Source organism: Neolamprologus brichardi, chromosome 17, assembly GCF_056152115.1.
Source record: "Neolamprologus brichardi isolate AB-2024 chromosome 17, ASM5615211v1, whole genome shotgun sequence".
NCBI classification, from domain to species: domain Eukaryota; kingdom Metazoa; phylum Chordata; class Actinopteri; order Cichliformes; family Cichlidae; genus Neolamprologus; species Neolamprologus brichardi.
In genome coordinates this window covers 25,623,927-25,644,811 of record NC_142120.1, presented here as the reverse complement: position 1 = coordinate 25,644,811, position 20,885 = coordinate 25,623,927, and the positions used below count along the sequence as shown (strand labels likewise).

Below are 20,885 nucleotides of genomic sequence, written 5' to 3'. Positions count from 1 at the left end.
GGAATTTTTTTTTGTGAACATCATTACTGAGGTAAATCAACACAGGTTATTCCAAACTCTTCATTATATATATACAAACACATTAAAACAGGAATGCAATAAAAGACATATACCAGTGTGAGACAGACAAGTGGAGGAACAGCAGTAGAATAACTGTCTCTAAAATAGATGTGGGGTCGTGAAATTTAAGTATACAAGCCTAACTGTAGAAGAGCAGCTATGCTATTATGTATCACATGCACAGAAGCAGGTGATACATGCACAACTTCTGCACAACACAACTGATGGTCCCGACCCCATTAAGAAAGCAAGAAATTCCAAAAATGAACCCTGACAAGGCACACCTGTGAAGTGAAAACCGTTTCAGGTGACTACATGAAACTCATTGAGAGAAGGCCAAGGATTTGCAGCACTGTCAACAAAGCAAAGGCTGGCTACTTTCAGGAATCTAAAATATAAGACATATTTAGAGTTATTTATCTTTTTTTTCTTTGCTGCAAAATTCCATATATCTTGCTTCATATATTTAATATCTTCAGTATGCATCTACAATGTAGATAGTAATAAAAATAAAGAAAAAACTTCAATGAGAAGGTGTGTCCAAACTTTTGATGGGTAGTGTGCATCTTCATTCTGTTGCTCTGGAACAAACATCTGCTTTCTCCCTCTGCCAACATCTTCTTTACAAAAACTTTTTTATATATTCTCATTTCTCATTTCACTATTATGCAGATGATTCTCAAATCTACTTTCCTCTTAAAAAGAATTCTACAACCTCTTTAAAAGTTTTGCCAGACTGCCTTGATGACATTAAATCATGGTTGACATTAAATGTTTCAATGTAAATGATAAAAAACAAAAAAACTGAGGTTATACTATTTGGACCCTCGTTCTTCTCTGTAGGGGGTGAGAAGAACTGGACTTCTGGAAAAGTCCAGAACTCCCTTCGTAACAAATCTGGGGGTGTTGTTTGATTTATTCAAAATTGAAGGCACACTGAGCCAGCATGTCTACTACAGCATTCTGCAGCAACATGTCATCCCATCTGGTTTGTGTTTAGTTGGTCCATCAGGACAATGACCCGAAACACACCCCCAGGCTGTGTAAGGGCTATTTGATAAAGAAGGAGAGTAATGCCGGGCTCAAACTGTGCGATTTTTCAGTCGCGCGATTCAGCTCCTGCTCAAACTGTACGATTGACTCGCAGGGGTTAGAAGTTCGTAGGTCACGATGCAGGGTCTCACACTATACGACCCGATGCTCTGATGTGACCCGAGTGCTCACACTGTGCGTCCATAAAATGACAGAAATTCTGTCGCTCGCTCTCCCTCTCTGTCTTTCACTCACACAGACACGCACACCACCGCCATCAACTTTGCTAAATTGCTAATGAAAAACACTGATCAGGCAGCTGTGATTGAGCAGCAATGTCTATCCAACTATTTTTACGGTTGTTGTGGTCGTGATAATTTTGTGAGGCCACATCGAAAAGGCTCGGATGAGCTTTCCATAGTTCTACAAGTTGTGCCTCCATCGCTTGTGTCCAGATCACACGCTGCACTGCTGTGCTGCGCCGTCTTTTTCGCTGACATTTGTGTTTGCGCGTGCGCAGTGTGAGAAACTGCGGTGACACCCTCACGACCAAGCGATTGATGATCGGGAGCTGGTCGTGAGGTGTTAATCGCTTCTCGTTACCCCACGTATACTACACGATGCACAACGCACGATGAAGGCCAAAATCGGGCCGATCGCCAAAACGGTCGCACGACTCAAAAATCGGCTCAAAATGGGCCAAAAATCGCACAGTGTGAGCCCGGCATTATGGAGTGCTGCACCAGATGGTCTGGCCTCCACAGTCACCTGACCTAAACCCAATCAAGATGATTTGGGATGAGATGGACCGCAGAGTGAGGCAAAAGGGTCAACAAGTGCTCAGGATCTCTGGGAACTCCTTCAAGACTGTTGGAAAACATTTCAGGTGACTAAGGCCTGACTAAGGCCTAGAGAACATATGTGGTTGTTAGGGAAAATTGTCTATTTCCTGACCGATTGGCCAATGGCTGGATATTGCTGGGTGTTGTCAGGTTAACTGACTCAAAGAATTTTGAACTGAAATCTCCGTGTGATTGTTTTGGTCACTAGCAGACTGAAAACAGTCGCCCATACCTGAATGAGTTTTACAACCCTTAGATAATAGTGCAAATATTTGCAGTTAAGTCCACATCTTCCTTGCAAACTATTCTGGACTGAACCATTAGCCAACCAGTTGGGGAATTTCCCTAGCAACCTGTGGATGTCAGGGGCATTGACTCTGTTTCTGTGTCAGCTCGACTGCGGTTTTAGCAACTAATTTAACAGCAACTGCATTCAACAACCAAGTGGTCAGGGTAAACAGATTTTCTCTTATCAACTGGTTGTTGCTAGCTGGTTGCTAGGTTTGATACCCAATACAGGTTTATGGTGGCAACTGGGAGTACTGCACTGCAAGTCAGTTCTGCACTTTGTGATTTTAAGGACAGTCATCACAGAGATTAATCTTTCTTACAGACAATTTAGGAATAATTCTTTCTTTACTTGGGTCTTTCTTTACTTTCTGTGTTTATGTCGGGGTTTATACTATTAATGGAGGCCATTTGGTCAGGATTACTGTCATTGAACAAGATGATCAATGATATATGTGTGTTCTTCCACAGAGACAGAGTGAGGTATTTAACACCTAAGCCACCCAAAGACCGGACACAAATTAACCACACACACACACACACACACGCACACACAGACACAGACACACACACACACACACACACACACACACACACACACACACACACACACACATACACACACACACACACACACGGTGAGAAGAAGCCCTCTGGACACAAGGTAAATTAACCACTTCCCCCAGAGCAATTCACAAGGGAGCAGGGGACAGTTAATGGTAAACGATCAATACTGCCTTCTTCAGGAGAGCCCACGCAATATTACCCCCACATCTAGATACATATACCATGTATCTACACAAAGTTACGAGGACATAATCCATATTTTCTCTGTGTAAACACAACATTTTAAGACTCAAATGAGGGCAGTTTGATTTGTCTGTGGCAACGCTGGTCTATGAGGTCATGATGCTTGTCTCTCTTTTAGTCAAGTGGCTTTCTACCACCAACTCCCTTTTTTTTCCTTCTTCACTCCTCTTTAACTCTGAAGCTATAATGACAGGAGACAAACTAGCCATTTCCCCCAGAGCAACTCACCGGGGACAGCAGAAAATGAACTGCCCCAGATCAATACTGCACTCTTTCACACAGTCACGCTTCTCTCCACCACAGACACTCAGCAAAGTGTCCCACTGTGAAAAAGACACTGCTTTAATTTGATTTTAGTATTGAAAATAAAATGACTCTCTTTGACTCTCTTTGGACTGACTAGAATAAGCCTAAGACAATAAAAGAAAAGAAAAAAGAAAAGACTGCATGTCTTTTCTTTTGTGACTTTCACAACAAGTGAATTGCATTATCTAATAAAGCCAATGTACAAATGTTTCTCTGTGTTAACATTCATGATCCAGCCTGGTAATTTATCATGCTCTGGGTAAGTCAGCCTGCTTTCATGCAGCTTCAATACAATGAAACTCAATACATGCTTTCATACATAAAACTATTTACTTGGATCATAAGGCCTGCAAATGAAATATACCCACAGTAGTACAGACTTACTTGAAATAAAGCCATCTTTGACCCAACTGAATTTACAATGCATTATCCTCCTGCACATTTTTTCTTCACACAGATACTTAATAGTTAATAGTTGATTTCATCTTACCTGCCCACTTTCTTTTGTTCAGACTGAAATGATCAAGAGTTTGACACACTTTGGGTCTAATTACACATCGTGATGGCATAAAGGAAAATCATGTCTTAAAAATGTAACTCCACCAACTGCATCATTCTGAAAAATCCTAAAAAGTTTAAGAGGTAGAGACAAAGGGAGGAGGTCATGTGGATATGGGATGGATGTGTCTCAGTAATGCTCTTTTGAAAACATGTTTCCTGAAACACACTTTAGTGTGGTAACTAGAGGATCATGATGGTCACAAGTTGCATTAATTCAAGCCATTAACTCGAGCCCTAGTAATACCCAAAGGCAAAGCAAGAGCATCAATGGCAATGTCTTCCGTGTGATGCCATTTGTGGGTGTGAGAGGAAATTATTAAACAGTGAGTAAGCAAAAAAGAAGTCTCAAACATTTATAAAAATGAGAATTCCACTGGAAAAAAGGACTTGAGATTATTTCAGAATTCAACAATCTAGGAACACATGATCTAGTGTACTAACTTTGAGGGCAATGGACAATTCTTGGGCCTCTTTTAGAATAACCAGTGGATATCTGGACAAGACCTTTGCTGATAATTTAGTTTTCCAAAGACAGAGTTTACATGGACAGGTTTCCAGAGGATATTCTACGAACTTATTTTAACATTCATTCATTGAAATCATTCTGGGAGAACATCTGCAATGAAATTAACTTATACAAACAATGCCTGCTCTCATTTAGTCTCTTCAACCAGCCAGCCACAGCTGGCTTACATCTCCTCTGTAGTGGACTGCAGCCTGAGCCAGCAGACCTCCTCCTGCTGTGCAATGCAGAGCAACTCAAATCAGAAACTGCATGAAAGAACAGTCGCAGGCTTGTGTGCCAGAGACTCACTTGAGAGGCAGCTGATCATAATGCTCAGTTATTACTCACAATGGACATGATAAGTCATGTTTGCAGAAGAAAAAGCAATAAGCAGCAAAAGCCCTTTACAGAGCTCAGAAACATTTGCACAAATACTTGCAAGCGATGCAAGTGCGATAAGTGTACTTCCTCCGGAATGTAGATGTGTGGGAAATACCATCACTGTTCAAGTGTGTGCTTAAAATAAAGGTAATAAAATGACATGACATTAACTGGTTATCTTTGAGATTTTATTTCAGAAAAAAGCAATACCTCTTGTTCTTCAGGTGATTGTTTACCTGCTTTTAATTAAATTATGCTCAAATGTGATCACTCAATAGCACACAGTCCAAAATAATAAACCAGGAAGCTTTGAGCACCAAAAGTTTTGTCCCACACCATTGAAAAAGACTTGATATGGAGGTCAGATCTTAGCCTTTTATACACTGGCTCTGTGTTAATTCCACACCGCTATAGGGCTGCTCGATATAACGATATATATGACGATATAAAAACGTCTATCGTTTCCTATTACGCTATCGTTTGTTTCGTGGTGTCGTAAAATAAACAGTTTACAGCAATATGTTTTCATCTTTTTGATGGTCACTGTAGTGCCTATATTAATTTCCTAAAGTTCTCTCTTTCTCTTATATTTAATATAACAACAGTACGGACGGACAAGCGCCTGTTTTTACGTGTTGTCGTTAGTAACAATGGTGGTAAAACCATTGCGTGGCTCCGTTATCTGCATGTTTGTTTTTCAGTTAACACTTTCACAATAAAGCTCAAGATCCTGTTGAGACTTTTCAAAATAAACTGAATCACGTGAAAGAGTATGCAGAGAGTTTATGGATGAGAAGCAAAAAAAGAGCCGTCAGGTGCTAGAAAACTAAACCTTAGACTCAAACTTTCAAAGAAAATGGTGGCCGTTACTACTTATGTCTAAAAATGTATAGTTTCACGCATCGGTTAAAACACTCGACTCCAGGTAAAGGACGCCCAGCTGAAAACACTTCACGCAAGTCGAGCTGCCCGAGATTCACAGAATTTACAGAAAATGTTACATTTTTGTGATTTATATCGTTGTCAGGACGATAAATATCTTATATTGGGATATGAGATTTTGGTCATGTCGCACAACCCTACACCACTACTATATTTTATACATCCTTCCACGACACCCTAATGTTTACTAGCTGCAGTCATCCCCCACCATTCGCATGGAAGAGAACAGAAAGAGACTACTCTCTGGATTCTCATCTGCCAGTGAGAAACAAATGAGAGTGAGACAAATCTGTGACTAAATCATTACTGCTGGAAGCTGAACCAGAAGTATTGTGAGAATGAGTTTTAAGTGTTGGCAAAAAAGTTAGAAAATTATTAAGAAATAATACTCTTTGGTCATGATCTTCTAAAAATTAATAAAGTTGAGTGTCAAGTTGGATCCTTATAATGGTTGCCATGGTTGCCAGTGATTTTAGATGCCAAACCATAAGCACATTTGCTATGAAGTTAGAGGTTGTAGTTTCAGCTTGAGTGAGGGACAAGTTCATCAGCTGCTTAACATGCTGAGGCAGCAGCACACATGTGCAGAGCCCCCTCTGCAGCTCATTGTCAGCAGTGCAGAAGGAGGACACTGTTGAGCGTATGGGTGGTGCGTACGAGTGAATCCTCAATCTGGCTGTACACTCTGATCCACTCACAGGTGAGTATAAATAGTACTGACCCCAAATTCTGCAGGTCCCTACCAATTCTGTGCTGGCCCAAAAAGACATGACAGAATCCATGCCAGCTGCCTTCCACTGACCAGTCAAACCAGCATCACTGCCAGCACACTACAGCTGATAACCCACCACCAGCCAGATTTCATATTTGGAGCAGACCAACTAATCATCAACACGTCATCAAATTATTATATTTACAGAGAATTTTATTTTTTTCCTGCTATGCAACAGTGAAATTAATTTATCAAATTACAAGTGCAGCATCAGTAGCTGTGTAACAATTAAATAAAAGATTGAATTAAAGAAATGATTGAAAAAATCTTTCAAGTTGAAAATGTTACAAAGATAAAAATAATACTAGAAATTGTACTGTAAAACTGAACGAGGCATTTTGTAGCATTTACCCATGATAGTCCTGGGAACTAATTTGGTAACCAGTTTAACATGAGGAAAACACAAAATTAAAACCAAATGTCTGACTAGTTGACAAGTATGAAATTAGACTGTTAAACTGTTAAAACTGATCACATCCTTAACCACAACCTTAAGTTAAACACCATCTGTACACACACTGTGTTAATTACATTGTTCAGTGGTCAAAATAAAATGCCACATACATCCAGTGTTGGTGTGTTAGTGGCAGCACAATACCTTAAACAACATCCCCTTATAAAGGTGACAAGGAAGAAAACATGCATGGTGAATAATGAAACATTTAGCATTAGAATGCAGGGTCAGAGTGCTGTCATTACTACACTAATGATGATTAACAAATCTTTCATCCTTGTTCTGGCGTGTAGTGCCGGTTATTAATATCACACTCGGAGCTCATAGTCTCTCCACCCATTACAGCTACCAGAGTTACCATACCAGAGCAGTTGCACGTTCACTACCACGAATGCCAACACAATGAGAGTCAAACCAAAGCTGAACACATACTGGAAATCATCTGAGCCGTTTTAACAAGCAGGACATGATAAGTCATATTTTATTGTGTCTTCAGTTTGTATAGGGCAAGAAAAACAGATAAAACCAAATAAATTTCACCCCAGCCACACATAGAGTTGAAGACTTAATTACATTGCATCTGTTCAGAGCAAATCTCCCTAATTAAAGAGTTTAAGCATTAATTATTCAAACACACAGAGAGTAGGGGACTCTTGATGAGTTACTGAAGAAGTATGTGAAGGTGGTGATGGAGGGGAATGCAGTGTCTTCTGAGGCTATAAAAACAATCAACCCAGGCATGGCTAATCAATACATGCCTAGCAGTTATCTTAAAGGACTTTAACAAGAGTGTAGCAACTGACAAACACAAAACAATCATCTATTATTAAATACCAAACCACATCCCAGACTGTGGGAGGAGGACGGGAACAGCAATGGGTACACAGAAATTGATAGTACTGGTACCTCAGACCATTGATCTCTTCCCTACCCATCCTGACTGATTTTTCTCTAGTTTCGGTTTAGTCTGGTAACATGAGATGTTACTGCCCCTTCAGCTCGCACAGGTAGTCCAACAAACCCCTCACATGTTTGCAGTTCCTCCCAGCACACTCGCAAGAGTAAGGAGGAGATACCAGGAAGCAGGCTGTTAAACAAGCAGAGCTCAAGACGACAGAAGGACCTCAACTCAGCAGAAGGACCTGTGTCTGCTACTTTACGCAAGGAGGACAAGGAGGAGCACTGCCAGGAATTCAGTAGACTACTTCTGACCAAACTGATAGACTCAGACTCCATGATGGTGGCACAGAACCCAACACCCTTCAATTGCACCAGTGCACTCACCATCATGCATGTTGATTGGCCCCTGCCAGAAAAAGAAAAAGGAACAAACCTGCCAGGTCCACCACTGGCACCCTATTCTATTGAGACAGTGGTTCACACTGACCATACATGACAGATGTGAAAGAATGTTAGCTAACACTGCCCTGACTGTTGTTAAGTACATGGCCAATATCCTCAAACCCATTGTCAGAACATATGCTGGTGCACTGGACCCTGGGTGCTCCAGGTGCAGGATGATAAGTATGTAAATTGTTCCAGGATGACAGGCATTGATGCAACTGAGTGGCCATCACTTTCTCCAGACTTGAAATCAATTCAGAACCTCTGAAACATTGTGTGTGAGTGCACAGCTAAGCAGTGTTTAAGCACCTTGAGGTAACTCTTGTGATTTGGTCCTATATATTATAAAAAAACTGAACTGAATTACCTCAAGGCTAACACTGAGAAATAGCACCACAGGCTGCCTATGAGCTTATTGATGCCCTGATAGGAGATCTCCTAGGACACCATCTGCCATCTCATCAGGAGCATGGCCAGATGCATTAAGGAATGCACGAGCCACATTATGATTCAAGTTGGATCAGCCTGTGAGTTTAATGGTAAATTTTGACTTGCAGTGTCACTTTGAATCTAGCCATCCAAAGGGTTAATGTTTTTGGTGTGTAATAGCCATTAAGTAATTTTATTCTCCACACAAAGTTTATCAACATTTTCAACTTTTATGATTCATTCATTACTATCTGATGTGTGATTCAAATGTTCCCCTAATTGTTTGAGCAGGGTTAGGGTTACATTTGGCAGATTACATCATTAGAACTGAGTTTCAGTTCAGCCCCTCAATCTATCCATCAGACAAAGCAGCACTGGTGAAATTAAAAAAGACAACAAAAACTGATCAAAAGGTAGGTGAAGAGAGAGAGTAATGTGGATATTTAAATGGACAGAAAAAGAGCATTAGGTACTGGTGGGGTAGACGGTAGAGGGCCAGTGAATACCTCACTCAGACGAGAATAGATTTGCAGGGGTTCAGATGTCCAGGCCAGTAGGTGGATAGAAATGGAAAGTTGGAAAGCTTGGATGAAGGAGAAAAAAAAGACATCTTCAAGATGAGGGGTCAGGTTTCTCCTCAGCTTGGACCCTGAACTTGAGAACCCGATGCTTAGCTCTGAGTCTTGTACGGAGACTCAGGTAGAGCAGACAGATTTGAGAAGGGCATATGGATGAAAGTGTTTAAAAAAGAAGAAGAAGAAGAAGATCTAAATCTCTACTTAGCTCTACCAGCCTACTAAGACATACAGTCAAGCCCCATCAATATGGGAAACAGCTTTACTCCACTATAGGGTAGCGAGAAGTAGAGAAATAGAAATAAGTAGATAAATGAAGTAAAAGATGTGGTTAACCCCTGCAGTGATAGTGCCTATAAGAATTTAGATGGTAGTTGCAGTAACAGGTTCAACAGAAAATTTCACTGTTACTGGTCCAACACTAGAACCTCTCCTAATGTTAAATGCCTAAAATATTTTGTAATTATTATGTCTGAATAAAAAGTCTAAAACTAGTAGACTATAATGTAAAGAAATAAAATGATACCAGGTTTTAGAACATTTGATACCCAGAGCTGACAATCTACTAAATATGACATTCATCTATCCATTTCTTATGCTTATCCCTCTGTGACAGCAGAAGCCTATCCCAGTTGGCACAGGTCGAGAGGGGGAACACATGGTGGACAGGTTGTTGGGTTGTCACAGGGCAAACACAGAGACAGATTCTGTGTCCCATTCACACTTAGATTTACAACTCGCAAATTAGCCTAACCTTCCTTTGGACTGTGGGAGGAAGACAGCCGTAGAGAACCCACAGAGCTCATGCAAGCACAAGTAGAACATGCAAACTCCACACAGAAATACTCCAGCCTTGATTAGGATTACCTCAGTTTTCATGTGCAAGCCTTTATGGGCTGACACTCGGATATAGTTCCATCAAAGATTTGTAACTTAGAATGATACTATTGCACAGTACAACACTGCTGATTCACACAGTGTGGGAATCATGCATCTAGTTGGTAGTGAAAAGACTGGGGGCCAAACCAGAGCTGGGTGAAACAACACACTAAGAACAAAGCTGGACTTTCCTCAGGCATTGAAACAATACTACCAATCAACCATCATTTGGTATGTACTACAAGGAAAAGTAACACACTCAGCCATGTTTATTCAAGCATTAAGCATTCCTACACAGTTGCCCCCCCCCCGATCCCTGTCCCTGCTTACACCTCCCTCAGCACAAAAACAAGGCTGATCTTCAAGATCTTGTATGGTCTTTACCTTACAATATAGAGCGTCTTGAGGCGACTGTTGTTGTCATCTGGCACTACACACAAAAAAAAATTAAATGAATTAAATTGACTATTAAAACCTGGGCCGAGTGAGCTCTCGCGACACTACAACACTGCTTTGCACCAAATAATTAGATTTATTTGTACATTGGGACTTAGAGGAAGTCACACAGATAGCCTTGTGCTACATCTTGACCTGTGCTGGTAATTTCACTGTGAGTAAATGGATCTGAGTCTCTTCTAATAAGAAAACCTGGGTGGCGAAAGAAGTCCCCACAGTCCCCAGAACTTGTGCCCCTGCTTCAAATCAGGGGACAAGGCCCTAACTAGTTCCTTGGATTTCAAAGCATCTTTTCTGTTGTTTTTATCCAGTGGAAACCCCATTTTAAGCTATCTCGTGTGGACTACATCCTGATTAAATGAAAAGTTCTGCAGAGTACAAGATAAAATATAACTGCCAAGTTTGATCCAGTAGAGAATATCATGATAAAACATTGCAGAAAGTCTAAAATTAGCAACATAATGTTTGTTTAACATTGGGTTGTTTTTTTTTTTTTTTTGCTGTGCGCTTACATCTGCTAATACTGTGTCTGAGTTGGTGGACATAACGTGCCAAGCACACTTCAGAATCTTTTCTCGTCCTCCCAAGCAAACCTCCTGCACTTACTGAGGCAATGCGTCAGTGTGTGCAGACATATGGAGGGGACCGGGGCCGGATAATGTTACTGTCATAGGGTCAGGGTACAGCAGGGCAAGTGGCTGGCCAACTTTACCAACTAACAAAAGGTGAAGATTTATGGAGCAGCTCTTAACGGCCCCAGACTTTCCCCTCCCTGTTACAATGACAAACACATCTTTATGTAACACAACAGCACCCCTAACTGCACAGGAATAACTCCGACTGATTAATCAGTTGAAGTTAAAGAATGAATGGAGACCTAGTTACTTCTGTCAGTTTGTTTTATTTAGTATTTGTTATAAGAGTCTGCAAACTATGTTGCAGTATTTCAGTATTCTGATAATGAATGGATTTTTCTTGCCGGAGTGCTGGTTTCACTCTTTGTTTTTGTTTTTAAGAATGGCATGACAAATTCAGATATTTTAAAGTATTAAAGTGAGAAGTACATCCAAATGCTGATTTGTAATGATAGCTGTGAAACAATTAGCAGCCAGAACACAAACCCCTGAATGGTGGAGGAAATAACATTGATCTTTTCAATGTAAAGTTCTCCTGGAAAGGGCTCAAGGATTCTGATGCAGCGTCCACGGGATGCACTGGAACAAGTCTGATCCAAAGAACCTCTAACCTGCAACCAGCAGGAGCCAAAGCATTTTACCCAACATCCATGTGGCAGACACTAAAAGATCCTCTCAGAGGTCCCGTGTCCATGTCAGGATGGTCAAAACTATTTTGGCAGGATGGGAACCTACACAATATTTGGATGGTGGTTTAATGTTGTGGTTGGCCAGTGTGTTGGTTGGGAAATAAAAACAGTTTTCCGGGCCATTAATTTGAACAAAATGCATCCATGTGGGCCAATCAGGCCTCTTAGGTTTGTAGCATACTGGCTGAAACCCTGAAGTAGTCCCTTGGAAATTTTAAATGGTAAATAATAAAGAAAAAAAAAACAGTGCTGAAATTTTCCCTCTAAACCATCCAAGACGAATATCTAGATCAGTTTGTGATATTTTCCTGACAGCATCGAGATGTTATCTCCTTATTTTTCTCATTTGAGTGTCAAATGTATTTGTGAAAATATAATGACAAATGTCTAATTTTAATCCTTCCAAAAGTACATGAATCCAATTCTATACACAGGACAATTTCAAAAATCTGTTTCTATTTTGCACATCTGGTAAAGTTTTCCTGAAAATCTGTCCTTACATTTAAATATTCCTGCTAATGTATCGACTATTTAGTTACTGCCACCATTGTTATAATTACATCATTATTATTATCATTGTCACAATTACTATTACTAGTACACATTACTATTGGCAGGATTTTAAGTCTATACTGTCATAGCTAAATATGGCAACACCCACTGGTCCAGCCAACCCATTTACCAATAAGCGACACCCATATAGCCTGCCACGTGTTCTCAAATAATTAGCAGTGCGCTGTGTGCCTCCTGTTGGGTTTGTGATTTATTCAGACAGCCCAGCACATGGGCCACTCCTCTGGATACCAAGAAAACATTTACCTCCTTAACTGGAAAGGAGTCGCAATCATCTCAGGATAAAGTTTCTGGACTTGGTAGCATTGATGACACTTTTCAACACCCACTGCGCCCCCACCACCCCACCTGACAAAAAATAAGACACCCCTTCACAACACCACATAAATAATCTTAGAACTTGTTATAAAAAATATAAATAATAACAGAATATTGATTGAATGATTGGATTATCTGGAGCGTGCCTTAAGCAATTTGAATCTGTTGTCATTTAGCACGTTTAGCAAAGACCAAGTATTCTCAACCCTGTCAGTGTCCTCAAGAAGGCCAGAGAGGCATGTTAAACTCAAATGAGTGAAAATTTTAATTATTACCAGCTGACAGTTTGATGAGAGTCCAAGAGAGGGGAGAAGGAGAGGCCTTACAGCACAGTTAGGGTGAAGTTACTCATGTGGGCATACCGTACGTTCAGGGATCAGATCATTGGCATGTACAGCTCTCTGGGCCCTGGGAGGTTAATCAAAATGCCAAATGTTACAGTGCACCATGGCACAGAGCTATACTAAGCCAGTAATGTGCAGGATGCAATCTTACATGAGAAACTGGACCATTCATGCAATTGAATAGCTATACTACTTCTATATATATATATATAAATGCATGCAGACGCAGATGTCAATTCTGCCTTGTATGTTTATGCACAGAAACGTGTGAAGGTTACAAAAGTCCACAAAGAGGTCTCATGGCACTACTTCTGTTTAGCCAGATGTAAAACGTGGAAGTAACACTGACATTCTTGTTGGTTTATTCTTCTTTTCTGTCTGCAACAACTGCATGAGCCTGTGTCTAAATCATTAAGGCAACATTACAGTTGTGGACATGTGTTTTGTTTGTGTGTGTGGGCGCACATGTCTTACAGAGAATGTGTGTGAGTGAGACAAATGGTGACAGGCATTAAGAGAGAGAGAGAGAAGGCCACAGACAGTTCAGCACAGACAGAAAGAGGACAGAGGTCCACCTGTTTGACACAGAGAGCCTGAGAAAGTGAAGAGGAATGAGCAGAATGAGCACGTGTGTGTGTGTGTGTGTGTGTGTACACATTAGTTTAATGTCCATACTTTGGACCAACTGATAATACTACGGGAGCACAGGGAAATGGCATTTAGAGAACGGTATGTAGGCAGCTGTTTGGAGGGACCTACACAACAATGCACACACATAAACACACACAAACTATTAAAATCATTTAAAGAATAAAGTTCAGAGAAACATCAGTGTGCAAAACACATGTTACTTTACATGTTATATGGAGTGACAGTGAGCACACAGCTTTCAGTTCCAAACAAGCGGTGATCTCTTGCCCTCTATAAGCTGCTGCTGTGTGTGCAAATGCAGGAAAGTGAGTCAGTGTGAGAAGACCGCAGGACAAGTGGCCATGGTGTGAAGGAAAAGTGGGAGAAACTGGAGCACGTGTGAACCAGAGAGTGATGCAAATAAACAAGCAAAAATAAACAAGGTTTAAAAAAGAAAAAGACAGGCAGATAGCGTGTACATGTGTCAGGACCCAAAAAGGTTTCTATATTTGTGTGATTACTGTGTAGTTTTAATCAAAAAGAAGTGGAGTACTTCAGCAACATACGATGGAGGGCTTGGTGATCATTAAATTTATTCTCTGCATATATTTTATTTGCTAATTACTTTGCTAAGTACAGTGGGGCAAAAAAGTATTTAGTCAGCCACCGATTGTGCAAGTTCCCCCACTTAAAATGATGACAGAGGTCAGTAATTTGCACCAGAGGTACACTTCAACTGTGAGAGACAGAATGTGAAAAAAAAATCCATGAATTCACATGGTAGGATTTGTAAAGAATTTATTCGTAAATCAGGGTGGAAAATAAGTATTTGGTCACCTCAAACAAGGAAAATCCCTGGCTCTCACAGACCTGTAACGTCTTCTGTAAGAAGCTTTTCTGTCCCCCACTCGTTACCTGTATGAATGGCACCTGTTTGACCTCATCATCTGTATAAAAGACACCTGTCCACAGCCTCAACCAGTCAGACTCCAAACTCTGCCATGGCCAAGACCAAAGAGCTTTCGAAGGACACCAGGAAAAGAATTGTAGACCTGCACCAGACTGGGAAGAGTGAATCTACAATAGGCAAGCAGCTTGGTGTGAAAAAATCAACTGTGGGAGCAATCATCAGAAAATGGAAGACATACAAGACCACTGATAATCTCCTTCGATCTGGGGCTCCACGCAAGATCTCATCCCGTGGGGTCAAAATGATCATGAGAACGGTGAGCAAAGATCCCAGAACCACACGGGGGGACCTGGTGAATGACCTGCAGAGAGCTGGGACCAAAGTAACAAAGGTCACCATCAGTAACACACTACAACGGCAGGGAATCAAATCCCGCAGTGCCAGACGTGTTCCGCTGCTGAAGCCAGTGCACGTCCAGGCCCGTCTGAAGTTTGCCAGAGAGCACATGGATGATACAGCAGAGGATTGGGAGAATGTCATGTGGTCAGATGAAACCAAAGTAGAACTTTTTGGTATAAACTCAACTCGTCGTGTTTGGAGGAAGAAGAATACTGAGTTGCATCCCAAGAACACCATACCTACTGTGAAGCATGGGGGTGGAAACATCATGCTATGGGGCTGTTTTTCTGCCAAGGGGACAGGACGACTGATCCGTGTTAAGGACAGAATGAATGGGGCCAAGTATCGTGAGATTTTGAGCCAAAACCTCCTTCCATCAGTGAGAACTTTGAAGATGAAACGAGGCTGGGTCTTCCAACATGACAATGATCCAAAACACACCGCCCGGGCAACAAAGGAGTGGCTCCATAAGAAGCATTTGAAAGTCCTGGAGTGGCCTAGCCAGTCTCCAGACCTCAACCCCATAGAAAATCTGTGGCGGGAGTTGAAAGTCCGTGTTGCTCGGCGACAGCCCCAAAACATCACTGCTCTTGAGAAGATCTGCATGGAGGAATGGGCCAAAATACCAGCTACTGTGTGTGCAAACCTGGTAAAGACCTATAGTAAACGTTTGACCTCTGTTATTGCCAACAAAGGTTATGTTACAAAGTATTGAGTTGTATTTTTGTTATTGACCAAATACTTATTTTCCACCCTGATTTACGAATAAATTCTTTACAAATCCTACCATGTGAATTCATGGATTTTTTTTTTCACATTCTGTCTCTCACAGTTGAAGTGTACCTCTGGTGCAAATTACTGACCTCTGTCATCATTTTAAGTGGGGGAACTTGCACAATCGGTGGCTGACTAAATACTTTTTTGCCCCACTGTACATGATAAATAACTAAGCAGTGCAATCAGTCCCTGTATTGAATCTCCCAACTCGCCCATGAACCACATCTCTACCTGGTTAGGGTGGTCTTCTAGCTTGTTTGTAGCACAGCAAGAAAAACACCAGACCAATCAGTCTGGTGTTTTCCTTGCAGACTACCTAGTTTCAACTTCGTTGGAATACATCACACAGACGGAAGAACCAATATCGTGTATACACATAACAGACAATTCTAAAAACAGAAGGAACAGAAAATGTCAAACATAATGTATTTTAATAGCTATAAAATAGGAATTTTGCACCACCAAGGTGAATTTCAAAGACATATTAACTGAAACCCAAACAAGCAGAGGCCTAAAGAACTATCTACAACATATTAACAGTATCTGGAAGTCATGTCCTTACGAAGAGAGACAGCCCTTTAACTTAATCTTAAGAAAGGGAAACAGGGAAAAATGTGTGCCAAATTACGCAAGAACTATACTAAAGCTCAGTGGCAACAGGTCTTATGGAGCAAGGAGTCCAGATTTGATATTGTTGGTTCAAATCATTGTCAGTATGACAGTATGTCAGTATGACATACAGAACAGGTCTGGGGAGAGGCACAACAGTGACCATCTACGGCCACCTGCAAAACATGGTGGAGGCTCTGTCATGGTCTGGGACTATATTTTAGCTAACTAACTGATGAGTTATGAATACAGATATGTAGCATCAGATTTTTTATCCACCATGCAATACCACTTGGAAAGCATTTCCCACCCACATTTCCCCAAACACACTGCCAATGAAGAGATTATACCTGGATAGAATGGATCAGTCGTGCTCTACTCTTCAAGGGCTGAGCATCTCTTTGAGGAACTTTAATACTTTCTGTTTGCATGTGTCCACATAAAGTAAATGAAATGAGATGTATGCATAAAGTAGAAAAGGTCCAAGAAAGCAGGGTATCAATGCAGCTGTGCATGTTATTTATGGACAAAATAAATGGCATCAGTGTTGGCACAGTAACTGGATCCCTGCAGGAGCAGGGGGTGTGAAAGGAGGATTCTTTTGCGGCGATAATGGCCTCTATGTTGTGTGAGAGAGCAAAAGAGGCATGTAAGATTGATTGATTGTAACATTCCAATTACAACACACAAACATGTCACCAATCTGACAGCATGGGTCTGGAAATACTTAAGATTTAGCTCAAATGGCGCTAACCAAGAAGAAATTATATGTGAAGATAAGTGTGGAATTCTGCGTGTATCGTGAAATAACAACTAACTTGTTCAACCACTTGAAAATGCACCACAAACTGCAGGAAAACCATGAAGGCTAAGAAGAACCTTGTAACGTGAATCATCAAAAAAATCCAGCTTAGTCATCTATGAGATCAAGGCTGGAGCGCATGGCTGTATATCCATCCGGCTCACAAAGACACACTGAAATCATTAACCCAATCACATTCTGTTTGTCCAACATGTCCAATAAATACAGTGAGTAGGGAATACTTCAGGAAAATAGTTGAGCGTTTTAATAAGAAAGCAGCAAAACCCACTCTGTACACAAAAGCACCCAATTGTTGCATACAACAAAAACATTTGTGTCACTAAATGCACAGAGGTTAAAAGCACACCTTTTCACTGGATGTGGCAGATTGCAACATTTTGGGAAGCGTTCACAGTGATGTAGAATATTGCTTATTTTCTCATTAGAACTGAAGCTGTTTCTACTTAGTTTGTAAAAGGATGAACAACTAAAATGAACATTAATAAACCTGCCCAAAAGTTAATGGTCCCGTTTTGGAACAAAAAAAAAAGAAAGTTAGATCACACTAGATCAGGCAAACCTCCGTTCAAACCTTCCACAAGGACAATTACCATTGAACATTTTGTATTTATGAAGATTTCTTTATGTGTTTGCTTGAAGTGAATTGTGTGTGGACTGGGAGGAACAGTCATTTTGTTTTTGTTTTAAAAAAGTAAAAGTGTCGTTTTAATTTTAGAAAATTTAAGTTCAAAAGTTTCATTTACTCAAGGCTTTATTGGACAGTTCAGACCTAAAAAGCCTGTAGTCTGCAAAAATGATGCACTGCGCTGGGATTTAAAAAAATAAAATAAAATCACAAGGTATTTTAAAAGAGCAGTGAAGACAGCCAAAACGAGGGGAACGACTGAGCAAGACTGGATGAGAGATGGTGAGAGAGGGAAGAAACTGGAGTGAGATAGAGACCAAAAGCGCTCCAGAAGCCTGTCACATGGGGCCTGAAGACGCACGCCTCAGCACTCTTCCTCTCTGTGTTCTGTCCGCTCCTGACATTTATCTGCTTTATTAGATTATCTGGGCTACATGGCTGTCTCTGACTGCATGCAAGCACACACATACACACACCTCTCAATTCATTACAGTCCTAACTGCTTACTTAGGTTTATGCCCTCTTTAAATTAAACCTCAGATAACCAAGCACCTCAGAAAACACGGTCCCCTGAACGTGGACAGGAAGCTGAAACTAGCATACCGAGCAGGAAATTAAGAAACATTGTTTGCGAGTATATTATCATGCATGTGTGAGTGGTCATGAGGTCGGTTTTAAACAGGCTCATCTATAGGGAATGTGCTTCCCATCATTAGTAATTCAATTTGCGCTTTATTAGCAGCTCTTATCAGAAGCACAGACGGCTAAGAGCAGCATTCCTCACTCAATCTTCTTCCACACTCATCCACATTCCACCTTTCCTCTGTCTCTAATGTCCATCTTTAATTAGAGATGCATGTGTTCCTGTTGTTGTATCACATGATATAAAAAACTGAGGGCAAAGATGAAGATAAGGAAAAGACTAAATGATTTAGGAGGTGTGGGAATAAGAGCATGAAGTTGTGTTAAAGCATCAGAAAAAGAGGAACAGAGTTTAAGATGCAGAGCCATGGGGACGAATAAAGCCTAATGTTAATAGTGATGGTTTTTCTAATGTCTTCTGACTCCATTGAGTATGGGAGATTACACGAAGATGGCCATGAGCCGTGTAGGGTACACACAAAATGACCGGAGGGTTCGAGGGGCAAGTGGAAGCAGGAAGGGGGGAATGGAGGGAGAGCGGGGTTGGGGCTGTAAAAACAATGATTGCTTTCCATCAGGTTAGGCCTATATTCTACAGTTCGTTAAAACAATCCAATTTGCAAAAGGATAATTATGCATTAGCTCCTTTTTATCTACTGGAAGGAGAGTGGTGCCAGGGCTTGATAGCAGTGGTGCTGCCTGCCTCCACCTCTGCAAATTACCCGCTATCGGCACTTGTTCGCCATCACCGCTGAATTGGGCAATCAATTAACCCACCCCCCCTCCTCTTATAGTCTGCCTGTACACCTCCCTGTGACAGCTTGCAACACAAAGCCCCTACAAGGATGACATGGATGGAAACTGCTGCCCTCTGCTGGACATGGCTTCAATTAACTAGCAGCTTTGTACCAGTTCTACGTACATTACAAAGCAGACACTGGCTGGTAGAGTATGCATTGTGTTCACACTGGATCAATTAGAAGCACGCTGAACAAAAACTAAAACAGCAAGCAGAAAGAAGCTTGGTTTTGCCCATTTTTTCTATTATCCTACATATCAACGATGCAAACATGATAAACTGATGTTTTCCTCCTACTGTTAGAACCTCTGGAGCACCTGCTCTGTGGTTAGCTACTGACAGGTTCTCAAAATGAACCATGGAAAGACTGGCTATTAACAATAAATGTGACATACTATATACAATTTATAGATGTAGCCACCACCATGATGTTGTGTTTTCGGAGACAGCAGTGACAAAGTTTAGACAGGAACATGGATTGCCAAGGTGATGAGCCAAGTCATGAAGTGCACTGGTGCGAGGCACAGACACCTACCTTGATTGACTGATTAATCAGCCAATCAGTGGTGCTGCCTGCCTCCACCTCTGTAAATTACCGCTGCTATTACTGCTATCAAGCCCTGGTTGATTAATCAGTCAATCAACATAGAGCCTTAACAAAATGCTCCTCCCTGCTTCACAGGGGGTCATTACACCAAGTGTCTCTGCATATTTGATTTAGCAGATTTTTGAACCGGATACCCTTCCTGGCTCAGGCACTACTACATTGTACAGTCACAAAGAGGTGAGTTGTAATAAAAATAAATAATTAAATCACCCTCTGTCTAACAGAAGGGCAAATTAGCTGTAGAGACCACAAATCTTTTTCTTTTTGCAGCAGCAGGGTATAAACATGCTAATTTCACCTCACATGCTGGCCTTCAAGCATGGATGTCTGGGGACTGTCTGCAGTTTGTGACACTTCTATGTTGATCAATATGTTGATTCTGTATCTCTGTGTATCATTAATGGGTGGAAGGGTGGATGCGTGGATGGCTGGGCCTGGGTCTGGGGCTTGCTGATCCTTGGCCTTGTAGGACATGGTCATAGAGGGAGGGGATCAGCTCCCCCTTCCTGGGATGAGGGTACTAGTTGGTTCCAGGATGCTTGACAGGATGTTCTGGTATGGACCCACTCTCTTGGTGGTCTGGGGTGGCTTGGACTTCTTCCCTGTCTGAGGGGAGGTCTGCCGTGTCCTGGGTGAGAATTCTAGCGAGGTCGACTGCTCATCGCCTCTTGTCTTCTGGGACTCCCACCTCTTGGCCGTGGGCACCCCATCTATGGGCAGCCTCCTTCTCTGGCCTGTGTGGCCTTAGGTCTTCAGTACTCTCGAGGGGGCAAATAGCCCAGTTCTCCAGGATCCATCTCTGCCTGCCTCTGACTCCTGGGAGACGTTATTGCGGCTTCCCACCCTCATTTTCAAGTACATTTTGTGGC

At 41.4% G+C, this 20,885-nt stretch overlaps 1 protein-coding gene across 3 annotated transcripts in view; it reads right to left on the bottom strand.

Moving 5' to 3' along the window:
- The window catches only part of zc3h3 (zinc finger CCCH-type containing 3), a 72,277-nt gene that overhangs the window by 45,546 nt on the left and 5,846 nt on the right, over window positions 1-20,885 (bottom strand). The window lies entirely within an intron of this gene.